The sequence below is a fragment of the Poromitra crassiceps genome (genome assembly GCF_964638095.1).
Source record: "Poromitra crassiceps genome assembly, contig: HAP1_SCAFFOLD_129, whole genome shotgun sequence".
NCBI lineage: Eukaryota > Metazoa > Chordata > Actinopteri > Beryciformes > Melamphaidae > Poromitra > Poromitra crassiceps.
The window spans coordinates 281292-295228 of record NW_028152232.1 but is presented as its reverse complement, the minus strand read 5'-3'; the positions used below and the strand labels follow the sequence as shown (position 1 = coordinate 295228).

At 43.1% G+C, this 13937-nt stretch overlaps 1 pseudogene across 1 annotated transcript; it reads left to right on the top strand.

The window, feature by feature from the left end:
• The first annotated feature begins 11088 nt into the window (after nucleotides 1-11088).
• LOC310800858 (G2/mitotic-specific cyclin-B2 pseudogene) lies at nucleotides 11089-12276 on the top strand (annotated as a pseudogene). The gene has a single exon. The product of its transcript is annotated as a G2/mitotic-specific cyclin-B2 pseudogene (transcript).
• Nucleotides 12277-13937: the final 1661 nt, after the last annotated feature.

Genomic DNA, 13937 nt, shown 5'->3' with positions numbered 1-13937 from the left:
ATATATATATATAATATAAAAAAAATATTTTTATTTATATATATATATATATATATATATATATATATATATATATATATATATACATACATACATACATACATCCATACATACATACTGTATACATGTAAAAAAGCATACAGTATAAAGCATGTAAAAAAAGAAATTGGTTATAGCAGCCATATTGGTAGCCTACTTACTATGCAAAGTAGAGTGCTATAGATAGATTCAATCATAAATCTAAGTATTACAATGTGTTTCTAAAACTCAAAAACCATAAAATGGACACCTGAGTTTACTAAAAGCATGAACAGTTATGTAAAACTCATATTCAGGTAGCCATCTTGGAAATATGCAGATTAGGGGTCCACACACATCTTCATTAGTAAAGATAAGCATTCCAACACCTTTCTAATGGTCAAAAAACATAAGATAGACACCAAGTCTGTATTTCTAGCTCATCTCTTTCAAAAGTTATAGCCAAAATCTTTTTCAGACAGTGGTCATATTGGATCTGGCCGCCATGGTGACCCCGGGGGTCACCGGCTCGGGCACTCTGGCTCAATTGTTAGAGCATGCCCTGGGCTAATTCTGGGCAAAATCTGGTGCTTTTAGACTTGATTTGCATGAACTTAGCCTCAAATGTCCCTAAAAGTCCCGCAACTATTATGTTTTGCATGGTGTTATAAATCGAGTGATAACACACATTTAGCTACCATTGGTGCAATGCTCTCACATATTTTCTAACTCTAGAGATGTATACCTTGCCAAAAATCAATATGAGCATTATTCCCAACCCTTCTGGCCCATGGACTAATATGTAGATAGATTTCTTTTGCAAGATTTTGAGAGTAAATTAGACACTTTTTTCAAATGTTTTTGAGTTTTACTATACCAAACCTGTTAAAATCATTAAAACAACCCTCTCAATCAATTCCTCATGCAAAAATCATACAGAAAAGTGGTGTCATTTGTCTCTGTATGATGTGTAGTTCAAAAGTTATGACCCTTATCCATTTTCATCAGACATCGCAATATGCCCGCAAAGATGGCCGCCAAACGGACCCATGGGACACAATTTCAACGGGGTAACAACAAAATTTGTTTATTAGACACCTTGAGGAGTACAAAAATCTATGTTAGAAAAATATATCTTCCGGGTGCGCGGGGACCCCCGTTCCTACTAGACTAATTGCTGTTATGGCCGATAACCGATATTTACCGATGTCGATATGATCTGTATAAAACCACATTTTTATGATCATCACATTTTGTACATAATGAAAAACATAACACTGAATTTGAAAAAGTTATGCATTTCTTTATTTGCAAAGCCTTTGGAAAAGCCCATAAATCATAGATTTACTGCATTAATTCATATCAATGTGAAGAATTTGGCTGATAATGATAACCGATATTAACATTGCAACATCTGACCGATACCGATATGACCGATATGTTAAAAAATGACCAACATCGGCCGATACCGATATGATTGCCGATATATCGTGCATCCCTAATTGACTGTATATTACATAATGGACAATACCAGGGTGACGTCACCCACTGGATAATATTGGAGCGACTGACAGTGAACTGAGTGAAGTCACTTTATTTATCCTGTGTGTTTGCAGATTGGTAAAGTAGAAAGTGAACTGTTTTGCTATGAAAACATGTTGCTATCAGAGTAACCAGGAAATGGATTATTGTACTGTGGGTGTGTAATTGAGTGATTTGGTCTTTAAGTGTGCCATGATTGCTATGGGATGGTGCCACAACATATGGAGATAGGCCTACAAGTTCTCATCCAACTAGCCTGTTTTCTGCATCATGGAGGTTTGAGGTGGATTTGACCAGCGACACGCTGGTGGACAAATGCTTTGGCTTCACAACTTGCAAAACTAAATTGTGTGGCATCAACTTCACCTTATAATGCACATGTCATTCTCATTGAAAATCACACATTCCTAAGTGGCATAAAAATCCAATATATTATATTATATTGCACATTACATTCTATAATGTGCATATGAAAACAGTTTGACAGTAGTGACACTGGAAGAGCAATTCAAAAGACTCAAACAATGCATCATGCATTGTTATAACAAGACACACATTTGTCTTATCAAAATGAGTTAAGTGAACCTCAAATTGAGCTAGAAAATAGGGTGAAGCATACAGGTACAGTGTAACATTTTATTGCTGGATAGTTCTTTCATCACGCAACATGAAGGCATTACATATTCTGCTTACACATTCAGTGACACGATGAGACTGCCTGAAAGCTTGTGACTGAATTGGTAGGTTCACAAAGAGACATGACAAATCACTTTAAATCAACTATTTCCCTATTCATTCTGCCCCTTTGCTGGCTGTCTCGCCACACTGGCCTCTTGCCCCCTGAGGAACTGTGCCACTGTCCTGCTGGGGTCTGGCAGGAAGGTCTGAGGCAGCAGGCGCATCTCGCTGTCGCCGCAGTGCAGGTCGTCCATGTTGCCCAGGGGTGAGGCGTGGTGGCCCCGCCGTCACCTGGGGAACAGGTAGAGGTAGCACTGGCCCACGGTCTGGCCCGAGGTGCGGTCCTTGACGCAGTAGAGCGTGATGTCGGGGTGCCACACGGGGGCGCCCTCCACCAGCTGGAAGGACAGGCCCAGCAGCTCCTGGTAGATGTCCAGCAGACCCTGAGTCACCACCTCCATGGGGAAGTACTCCTTCAGCAGGTTCTGGTCCACAGCGTACTGCGTCTCCTCCACCTGGGGGAGGTAGAGAGCAACTGAGAGGGAGGAAGAAGTAGAAGAGGAAGAGGTCCCAAGAAAAGTGTCTGCGAGGCGTCTGGGTCTAGAGTTCAAAGCACTCGCCTACCAGAGACCCGGGTTCAATTCCCGGTGCATCCAGCTTGGTTAGACGTTCCTCCAGATGCAATTGGTTGTGTCTCCAGGTGGGAAGCCGGCGGGGTATGAGTCCTGGTCGCTGCACTAGCGCCTCCTCTGGTCGGCCTGTTCAGGGGGAGGGGAACTAGGGGGAATGGTGTGATCCTCCCACGCGCTACTGTACGTCCTGCTGGTGAAACTGCACATGTATCGGAGGAAGCATGCTGCGGCTCTCCCCAGATTGGAGGATAGGGTGGAGCAACAGTATATAGAGCAGGGGGAATTTACCAAAAAAAAAAGAAGAAAAGTCTCTGCCAAATCTAAAAGTTCACTAGCCGTGATGCTATTTTCACTATGCTCAATTCCATTGAGTTATGCTAAAAGTGTTGGCAATGTAAAATTATTTTACATTTATTTTATATAGAGCTTTTCAAAATCCAAAGACGCTTAACAGTGAAACAAAAGACAAGCAACAGGCAACAGAAACAGGGAACAGGCAACAGATACAGGTAACAGGTACAGATAACAGTGGCGGTTCAGGGCAAGGTTGTATGGAGAAGCAGAGGAGAGGAAGAGAACAGGAGGGAGGGGTGGGGGGGCGGAGGGTGATGTTTGGAGGAGGTGGTCAGGGGTAGGGGAGGTTGTAAGCTTGGGAGAACAGATTTTCGGGTTTTTACTACAAGTATTAGCTCTACTAATTTATTTTTATTGGTTATGATTATGAATTAAATTGTGATTTTGAAACTGTTCTACAACAGAGGTTTGTGAATTGGAGCATTAAGTTGATTTCAGAAGCCTCGACTCTACGCCAAATGCGTCGTGTCAAACTCGACTCTAATGTGGTTTGTCTAAAGTGCTGTTGCTGTACATAGCCTTCCAAGATGGCCGACCCGCTCCTGCAGTGACAGTGTCACCTGGGTCATGAAGTAACGGGTGTCCCAGGCGTGAAGCTCACCATTGAAGGGTGAACTTCTCTTCTGACATTCTTTCTCCTTCAGCTTGAGGATGACTGTCTGCTCTTCATCATCCAGCGGCTTCAGCTTCTGACCCAGGTCCTCTCTGGAAGAGAGAGAAGGAGCAGCGGAGAGAGAATGAGAGAGAGGGAGAGAGAGGGAGAGAAAGAGAGAGAGAGAGAGAGCAGCAGAGTGAGAAAGAACAGCGGAGAGAGTAGAGAGAACGAGAGAGAGAAACAGAGTGAGGAGCGCAGAGAGAGCAGGGTCACAGAGAGTTTGACAGCATACACACACATTGTTGTAATTTTTCTTTGAATAAAAATGCAATTGTATGTTCATAACAGTTCCTCCACAGCCCTCCTGCATGGCTGTCAGGCTAAAGGGGGGAGGTTGTGATGTGAGTGGCGTTTGGAGCACCCACCCAGGAAGCCGGCCACCTTGTGGACGGACTTGGCCATGTTCATCTCCAGGTGCTGAGGCCCAGCAGAGCAGCTGCACCAGCTCCTTCAGGATGGACGAGTTCTCCTGCAGCCACAACACATTTTATTATTTACTTTACAAATGGATTATAGACCCAATATGTAACCATTTCACCTTAATATAACGGGTCACACGGGGTGCAAACCTGCGACCCTCGTGTTGGTAGGCAGGGAATCTAACGCTACACTACCCGGACGCCCAATATAACAGCTTCTAAATCATTTGGATGGTACACTGACTTCTAATATGGAGAATGGCACCTCTATCATTCCCACTGTGCGCCCGGGTCACCTGTTCTCTGCATTATGGAACTTTGATGTTGCATCCCAGAGCAGCGAAGTTGCCTGGATGTAAACCCCATTTCCTGCTGCAGCGCCTTCATAATAAAAGATTTCCGCTGACAAACTGTACGCTTTTATTGTGAAGATCGTATAGGAAATGAAATGTGTCCGCTCTGAGTTAGCAAGATTGATTAGCGGCGCTAATCTTGACTAACACAAGTCAACACAACATTTGGGGATATTTTGGATACTAGGCATCTACGCCTAGTAGCAGCATCTCGACCACTGTTTGGCAGGTGGTCAAAACAAATTAATTTCAAGCCCTGCAGGGAGAGCAGGTGGTGACATAGGAGTGAGTGAGAAAAGGCTTAACTATTGGTGGTTAACACGTTCACTGCCAAGGACGTGTTAACACGTTTTCAGAATCCAGCTGTTGACTGCCAACGACGTGTTAACACGTTTTCAGAATCGTTTTTTTTTTTTTGACGGTGGGACGTTGATCTAACCCTTTTACGTCTCCTACACCAGAATTGGAGGTATTGAATGTGTATAATCTATTTTACCGACCCACTGAGTGTCGACATGTCTCTCCACAGTAGAAAGAGGCGAGCCAAAACTGGAGGGAAAAGCGCGAGGAAGCCGTTCTCATACTGTAAAATTGATGGCGAAAACGCTTTCACTTTCGCGCTGATGCACAGCGGTGGCAACGGTGGGGGGTTCCAAGAATAGATTGGATGCACACTTTGAAACACGCAGCATAAATATGACCAGAATCGCATCAAAGCTCTCAACCAAAACTCCACGAAACGAGCGAGTCCACCCAGACTTCCTCAAACAGCGGCCGCACAAACAGGCAGCAGCCAGGCAGCAGCAACTTCGTTGTGACACGCCCGCTGGAGAGCCAGGGAGGCAGGAGGAGAACACACACGGAGGGAGGAGTTGGAAGCAGAGGGGGGTTTCCTGCTGTTATGGAGGAAATTACTGTTCAAAACTATTGTTTAGATGTCTGACTCTTACTGATGCCAAAAATGAATGGTTAAAGTGACTGTTCTATCGAATTTCACAAAAAGCCGTTTATCTCTGAATAATTTTTATGACGCTGAAACCATGCTGTATTCAACTGCTAATGCTTACATAACTACTAACTCTACAAACTAACTCTTTTAGACAGAGAAAGCACACATTCTATTAGTTCTTTTGAGATCATTTGTGTTCACAAAATCTTAGCAGAAAAGAATCCTCGGCTCTTGAAAGATGAGCCAGAATCCTCAAAAAAAAAACTTGGCAGAACCTACCTACAGTATTGAAAAAACGGCTGGCAGTGAATGTGTTAATAGCGGATGGGTTGCGGGCGGGTGAAATGATGTATCATTAATGATGAACATTAATATTAATTATGTGATCTAGTCTATGAATGTATTTTAAGCTTTATTTTTCATCAGGCACATGTTAACCACCTATATAGCCTAGTTAGAAAGCAAGTACCCCCGAAGGACCCAAAGCAAACAAATAGCCATGTGTCAACGTTCGATAGGGATATGACCATAGATTGTATAATAGAACTGGATAATGTCAGCGTGACGTCACCCATTGGGTTTTGATGGAACAAAATGAGGCTTGAATCTCCCGCTTCCTGCTCATCGTTGATTGGTTGAATGGATTAACTTTACACGGAAGTACGGGGAGAGAGGGCTGTTAAACACTAGTAGAAGAAGAAGAAGGAGGAGGGGGCGGCTGCCCCTAGCGGCTGCCGGGGGAGTTTCCGAATTTGTCTCACAGGCTTGAACGACTGCCATCTTGTTGTTCGCTTCTGTTTGCTAGCTTGCTCGCTGGCTGGCTGGTTGCAGTGGTGAAATGGTCCAGGACAACAAATATAATAACTTTTAGTCCGAAGGTATGGGCGAGTAGGAGTCCAGCCAGCCGACCACCGTCTTGTCCGGGGCCTGGCCAAGAGACCATGGTGTGGTGTGATCCTGGTGCATTGTGCCTGGTGTGAGTCTCCAGCCTGCTAGCTGCTGCTAAGCCGCCACAAGGTAAACTGCTATTATACTTATCTCTGGGCAAACTCTAAAATTTATAACTGAGGTGGATTTGGTCGCGCACTTGGTGCTCTGCTATGTTGGACTCGTTGGACTGTTTGAGTGATGCTCATGTTTGTAAGCTAACGCTAGCTCGATTAGCATCGTGTGCTAACGTGTGAGCACCGTTATAGCCTACTTTAACTGAAATTTGGTGGCGTTATGTTATAGTAATTAATATTACACGGTGTCGTTTGTTTCTTCAAGGGATGGCCGTCGGAGTACCATGGTGGAGCAGGAACAGCACAACACAACAGAGGCACATTGTCCCTTGGTCAAATTATTTGTGAAAATGAATGCTACGTTTTGATTCCCATGTGCATATTACTGTGAGAATATTGCTGATCATCAGTTGTTCAACCTAAGATATTGCAATAACATAAGCTAAATGCTGACAGATTTGAGACTTTTGATATATTTACTTTGAACCATTTGGTATGTATCTGCCAGTGTGTTTTTGTCAATAAACATTGCCAACAAAGAACCTTGTTGTGTAGGCTATGTGCTAATTAAATCATGTACCCGAATGTACCGCAAATCTCATAGAACAAGCCCATTATACTTGTCTGGTCAGAGCAGGCAGGTTGTTAATAAGATGTGATATAAAGATATTTGATGTCGAGTGAACCAGCTTCGACCAAATGACCAGGAAGAAGAATGAAGATGGAGAACCAACCGACTGCTTCAAATCAACGAATGATTTATATTTATTGAAATATGGTTAGCTGTAACAATTCGACAAAGGCTACACCATGCAACATATATTTTGATATCATTCAAACTTAAAGAATGGTTAATTTTCCACCATGGTAGGCTGTACTGCTGTGAAATGGTTACCTATATTTGTATCAAGTGTTGCTTGGTAGATTATCTATATATGCCTAATTTACCAGTAGACATATTAGTGCAAGACCGCTATGTTGAGTTCTATCGATCTGATAAAGTATGTTTTAAAATAAGGATAACAAATTGCTGAGCTTGGCGGATGCCTCAAGACAAGTATGTATCATTTTTAAATGTCCAATACCATACAGAAAAGCAAATTGAACAAACGACCAACAGCATTCATGTCTGCAAAAACTTGTGATGTTATGTCACGTTGACATATAACCTTATGACGCTTACTGTATAACATGGACAGACCATTTAACGTTAGGCTACTTTACATACCGTTAGATAACGTTAAATGGTCCGCCATGTTATGAGCGTCACGTTACATGTATGCCATCTATACAGTTACGTGTGTCTACTAACATTATTAAAATATCATAAAGTAGCGCTATTTTCTGATAATTTGCTAAAGTATGACTTGCTATCTGCTAGCCATACTAGCCTTGTTTTGCTAGGTTTTCTTATTCGTGTACTTTCCGCAGACTAGATGCCTTTGCGGCACATTGCTGCCTCTAACGGGCGGAAGTATTACTGTTTCCCAATATCCAAAGTATATCGCCTATTTTCCTCGGAATGGGGCTATAATTAAAAAAACTGGGGCCTTGAGAGCATGAAAAATACTTGAAATTGTTTTTTCAGACCATAAACTCATTTGTAAAGTGTTTATTTAAGACAGAGACCGAGAGAGAAGTTGGCTCGTTTCACATAGAGTTGAATGGACGTTCAGGGATGATGTTACACAAGCTGCGCCCCCCACTGGCCATTTGAGAGTATGGCAACTTCCGCATTGGCCTCAAAAAGAGACTGGCTGTAATGGGGACTGATTGTGAGAGAGAAAATGTGAAGAGAATCAGGCAGCAGATCTCAAACACAAACACAAGGCTGAGCGTACCTCCTCCCTGGCCTCGGTGAACGGCGCAGCGTGGCGCAGGTGGTGGCTCTGGACGCCGCTCCAGTGAGTCCTGTAGTTGGTGACGGGCTGACAGGGACGGATGTATTTGTCGTAGACCACGTTGCCATGATAGTCCAGTATGCTGCAGCGGGCCAGCTCACTGCAGCGCCCGCCCGGGCCCGTGCCCACCATCTCACAGTCCAAGGCCACCACAGCGGTGAACAGGCACGGAGAGCTACGGCCGCTAGCCGAAGGACTCGTCTCCGAGGAGAAGCCACTGTCCACCTCCTGCCAGCTCTCCCCGAGAGCCGCGAGGGACCTCTGCCGGTCAGCCGACCTCTGCTGCCTGGAGCAAGAGGTCTGCTGTCCAGTTTTAGACACATCAGTGCTCGGGTCTTCGGAGTTCAGAGTGCTTTGATGTTCTTGTTCTATATGGCTGGAGAACATTTTGATTTTTTTTTTACTAGTTTATTTGCATCCAGTCTGGTATTTTCCTCTTCAAGCTGGTGATTCTGTTCTTTCTTTGGTGCTTTTTCCTGGCTTTAGCGTTCTCCATAGTATAAAGCATCATGGATTTACTGCATAGAAACCTATTGTTGTTGGGGAGCCCCCATGAGGGGGCTTTACTCATTTGAGAGGCTTCTGCCATGATCATCCCTTATATCTGAGAGAGAGAGAAATACCATATTATTAGGGAAGGAGTTCAGATAGAAAATAACTATTTTTAAAGATGAATAATTGTGCACTTCTACACTTCCTGAATGGTATTGCATTAAGGACTTTTTAAAATAAAAGACATAAAAGTAGATTTTATGCAACAAGTTGGAAGCGGCGACATCTGCTTAGAAGGAGAGGATGTTAGGCATCGGATAGTCTTCACTTCAAGTTTCTGGCTCAGGTAAGTAATATTTTAAGACGTAGCCGCGACAGCGGAAAGCTGGTCTATGGGCAAATGTTAAGGGGGTCCCCGGGCGCTAATGCTCAGTATGAGCGAGCAGCGCCCGGCTAGTGGGGTAAAGTGGACAGTATGTTTTCTATAATTTAATCAAGTTAAAAAATTAGAGGTTACAGCATGACAATATTGTTTTGCCCCTGGCAACAATCTCTCCCCCCCCGGAAAAATGATTGCCCACCCCTGGTGTACGTAACCCTAACCCACATAAAACTCTATGGGCTGGCTATTTAGAAACATTATTGAGATATTGGGCCAGGTGTATGAAAATTATGTAACATTACTATTAGAAAGAAAAACGGCAATGCCCATATTTTCTCTAACTAATGTAATGTAGCTAAGTATAGTTAACCAAAGTATGAGGGAATAATTTGCATAACAAGCTTATTGTGTTAAGTTATGTCAGATCAAACTCCACAAATCAGAATCCAAAACTAAGCTAATAGCAGTTGTTTTGCTTGTCGTCGACCATAACAAGACCTTTTCAGAATCATTGGGTTCCACTGGCAAATTCGGCATATGACAACATGAGACCAACCAAGTAGCTCCATTCCATTCATACATTTGGATGCCCAGTCTATTTACGTTAGACGTTTCTGTTCTAATGACTTTAGATGACGTTGATAGATTGTATGTATCATGTATGCCGTATTAACTAGTGATACATATGAATTCATAATACGTATTGAGGCGTGTTTCATGCGGTAGCTAGCGTTATAACAGTCTGCCGATGAGCTAGGCCAGATGTAACTGACAGATATTTGAACGGAGTTTGGCGTACCACTGTTCTGTGTCCAGGGTCCAGGCTAGTTGTACAGCTCACGTTATGCTAGGTTAGTTTACGAAAGCCACGTCGAATACAATAAACTGCGGACCACACTCTCAAGAAAATAACATTACGTAAATCAATATTACAAATGAGAATAGATAGGCAGCGTTATGTATCTTTAAAGTCAGGAAAGGACATGAAATGATAAAATATAACGGTTGATTTTTTTTTTTTACCTTTTCCGACAGCAGCACGTGTCGTGTATGTACCATGGGTATGTACTGAGCGAACTAGCGTTAGCCCCGTCGGGACGCTTTCTGCTTACTTTCTGCTAGCTATGCTAATGCTGCTAGCTACTCAGCTAATGCATAGCTAGCAGAAGGCGTTCCGGAACATGTCTGGGCAAGTGTCCTCTGTTCGCCATCCTGATTGGCTCTTTCTCAGCTGGAAAATATAACACATTATTTTCTGAACTTACTTCTTCAGGCCAACGGAGTTGCAAATCCCATATGTACAACTCCTCGACAATGTCCCTTCGGGCGGGACTTAGCGAAGGGTGAATTTGTTAATAAAATAAAAATAATAAATAAATAAAATCACATCTTCCGGCTTCCCGTAAACTGCCGGAAACGTGTTGACGTAAGACGTTCGGTTTGACCCCTATTTTTACAGTCAATGGTTTGACCCGTTTGGTCTGACCAGGTGCGACTTCCTGATTGGCCCGTTTGAGTTAAGCTAGCCGCGACTTCCTGATTGGTCCGTTTAGAGTATGGTTTAGAGTATAAAGCTAACGCCGCTCTCTCTAGTTCAGGCATTCTACTGTAGACACTGAAGGAGGCGCCAGCATACCGTTGTGCAGAGGATTTGCTGTCATCACATTATCATCATCATCATCAACAACAAGACATTCCCACCTGTTCTGATGGAGCAGAGACGCAGACACTGCAGGGATGGCCAGTTCACTCGCCAGGTGTGTACATGTGGATGGACCAAGCTGACAACTGCCAGAGGCTTGGCCATCCACAAAGGAAGACGCAAGTGCCGCCAGCCTAGGCATACAGAAAACCCAGTCAGTCGTACAGAATACCCAGGACAGACGAGGAGAGCCACAGGAGTTGCTCAAAGGAGAGCTGTCCTTGGAGAGCTGACCAACCGACAAGTCCAGCAGGTGGTCGCACGTGAAGACCCGCTCCCCCCAGAGGTGGAGACAGCGGATGTGCCCAATCTGCCCATGAAGGAGAAGGAGGAACTGCCTCAGGCTTTCTCTGAGACACTCATAGAGGACATCGATGAGCACGATGGAGACCAGCCACAGCGCTGCTCTGAATATGTCAAGGACATATACGCCTATCTGGGCCTCCTTGAGGTGCAGCAGGCTGTCCGACCGGAGTACATGCAGGATTATCAAATCAATGAACGCATGCGAGCTATTCTCGTCGACTGGATGATCCAGGTTCACTGCTGCTTCGAGCTGCTTCAGGAGACAATGTTCCTCTCGATTGCCATATTGGACCGTTTTCTGCAGGACCAGCCAGCAGTGCTTCCTACTGAGCTGCAGCTCATTGGTGTGACGGCCATACTACTCGCCTCAAAGTATGAGGAGAGGAGAGGATACAGTCTGATGAAGGTTGCAGACTTGGCCAACATCACAGACAATACGGTCACAGAGGCCCAGATTCTGGAGAAGGAGCAGGTGATCTTGACCAGCCTCAATTTTGACCTGGGACGCCCTCTGCCACCCCATTTCCTCAGGCGTGCTTCAAAGGCTGCAAAGACTACTGCAAGGACACGCACACTGGCCAAGTACCTGATGGAGGTGACTCTGCTGGACTACCAAATGGTGCATTATCGGCCATCTGAGGTAGCTGCCGCTGCCCTTTGCCTCTCCCAGGTGCTGCTGGGTCAGCTGCCATGGTCCCCTACTCAGCATCACTACTCTAATTATGACTGGGCCCACCTCAGGCCAGTCATGCGGCGCATAGCCGAAAATGTGGTCGCTGCAAATGAGGGAAAACAAGAGTTCATGTGGGTCAAAAATAAATACTCGAGCAGCGAGCTGATGGAAGTCAGCCTCCTTCCTCAGCTCACAAACATCCAGTGGCATTTTTAGCCATTTCAGTGGTCTGTAGAACCCCCTCAGAACATGGCTGCTTCTCTGCTTCTCTTCCTATGACAAGTGAAGAATGTGTTCTAATGTTTTTGTTGTAAAATGTTTCATTGATAATTCAGTGTAAATACTTTGTTAATTCCTTGTAAAAAAAAAAAAAATCCTTGTAAATATAATTTGTATTGCCACAGTTGTATTGCCAAGTGGATATTGGTGTCATGTGAAGCCCAAAATGTGTTGTTTTTGAATGTAATGCAAATATTGTCTATTCTATTCTATTTTCTATTTCTCTCATTGTAAAAGATCTATTCTAAAATAAATGAATAACTTGTTGGATTTAAAAAAGGTAGGCCTATGGCTCCATGATTTTTCACACTGGACAATCAACAGATGTTCTAATCATTGTAAAATTGCAAATTCAGTTTAAATACCTTGCAAATTCCTTGTAAAGATACTTTGTTAAATACCTTGTATTGCCACAAAGTGGATATTGGTGTACAAATGTATGCCAATTTATTCCAATAAACATCTAAAGAAGTTATCATTCGGTTCAATTGAATTCAGAAATTAGTGACCATAGCAGGGTTTGTTTCTCATGAACCACAGATGTTGACCTTTTTGACCTCTGAGATGACCTCTGCGTACTTACATGTTTTTCAAGGTTTATAAATGAACTCTGCAAGGTTACCTTTATAAACGGAGCAATGATGAGAGGCATTCAAGCCCTAATCACAGAAAGAAGAAAATATCTTTGTCAGAATTACTCGGCTGCACCTTGCACCTATAGATGGAGAAAAGAAAGTGTTTGACAAGTGCTAAGAGACAAGACTGCCCAACGCTGAGTGAAAACCTTTCTTCAAACTAGTATACAATACATTATCAAACTAAAACATGAGAAGCAAGTCCCACCAAGCCTAACCACAAGGAAGAGAGTGGCTGGAATTTCAATATATCACACTGACCCAAAGAGATGTGATTTTGTGACCGACTGTATATAAAAAAATGCTTTTGGCATGACATTGATTTAACAGATTATTTTTAGCTCCTTAGTTAATCTAATGATTTGTCATTTGGGTTGGAAATGGCCGAGGCTGTTTCTTGTATCCTCAAGGTCCCACTTTGAATGTATTGGAATGTACAAAGCTGAATGAAACTCTTGTGGGAGGAAAACAATGGATTGAAAAAGGAAGCAAGAAATTAGGGAGAAGGTGATAGAATACCATGATGACAAGACTTAGAGTCTGTGGAAGTCAAGGGGAACAGAACAGCAAAATCTAATTTTAAAAGTGGAAGAATATAGTTTCATCAGTAGCTTGAAATTAGGGCTGGACAATAATATTCAATATCATTTATCTTTCAGTGGAACCATAGTATGATGATATTGTGATTTAACTTATGCTAATTTTATTATAACAGCTCTGACAAAATCACATCTGGTAGTATTATTAAAAAAATAAATGTTTGACATCACACCAAACATTAACCTGAAGCTGCCCAGATGGTTTGCGCGAATCCAGCTGCCTCACAAGGTTAACCAAACATGACCATTTAGTTCAATGGAATTACCATTAATGTGATATTTAACATGTGATTTTGCTTGTGAGCCACAATGTGATATATTGATATGATTATATAACTTCATATTGATTTCAATCATATTGCCC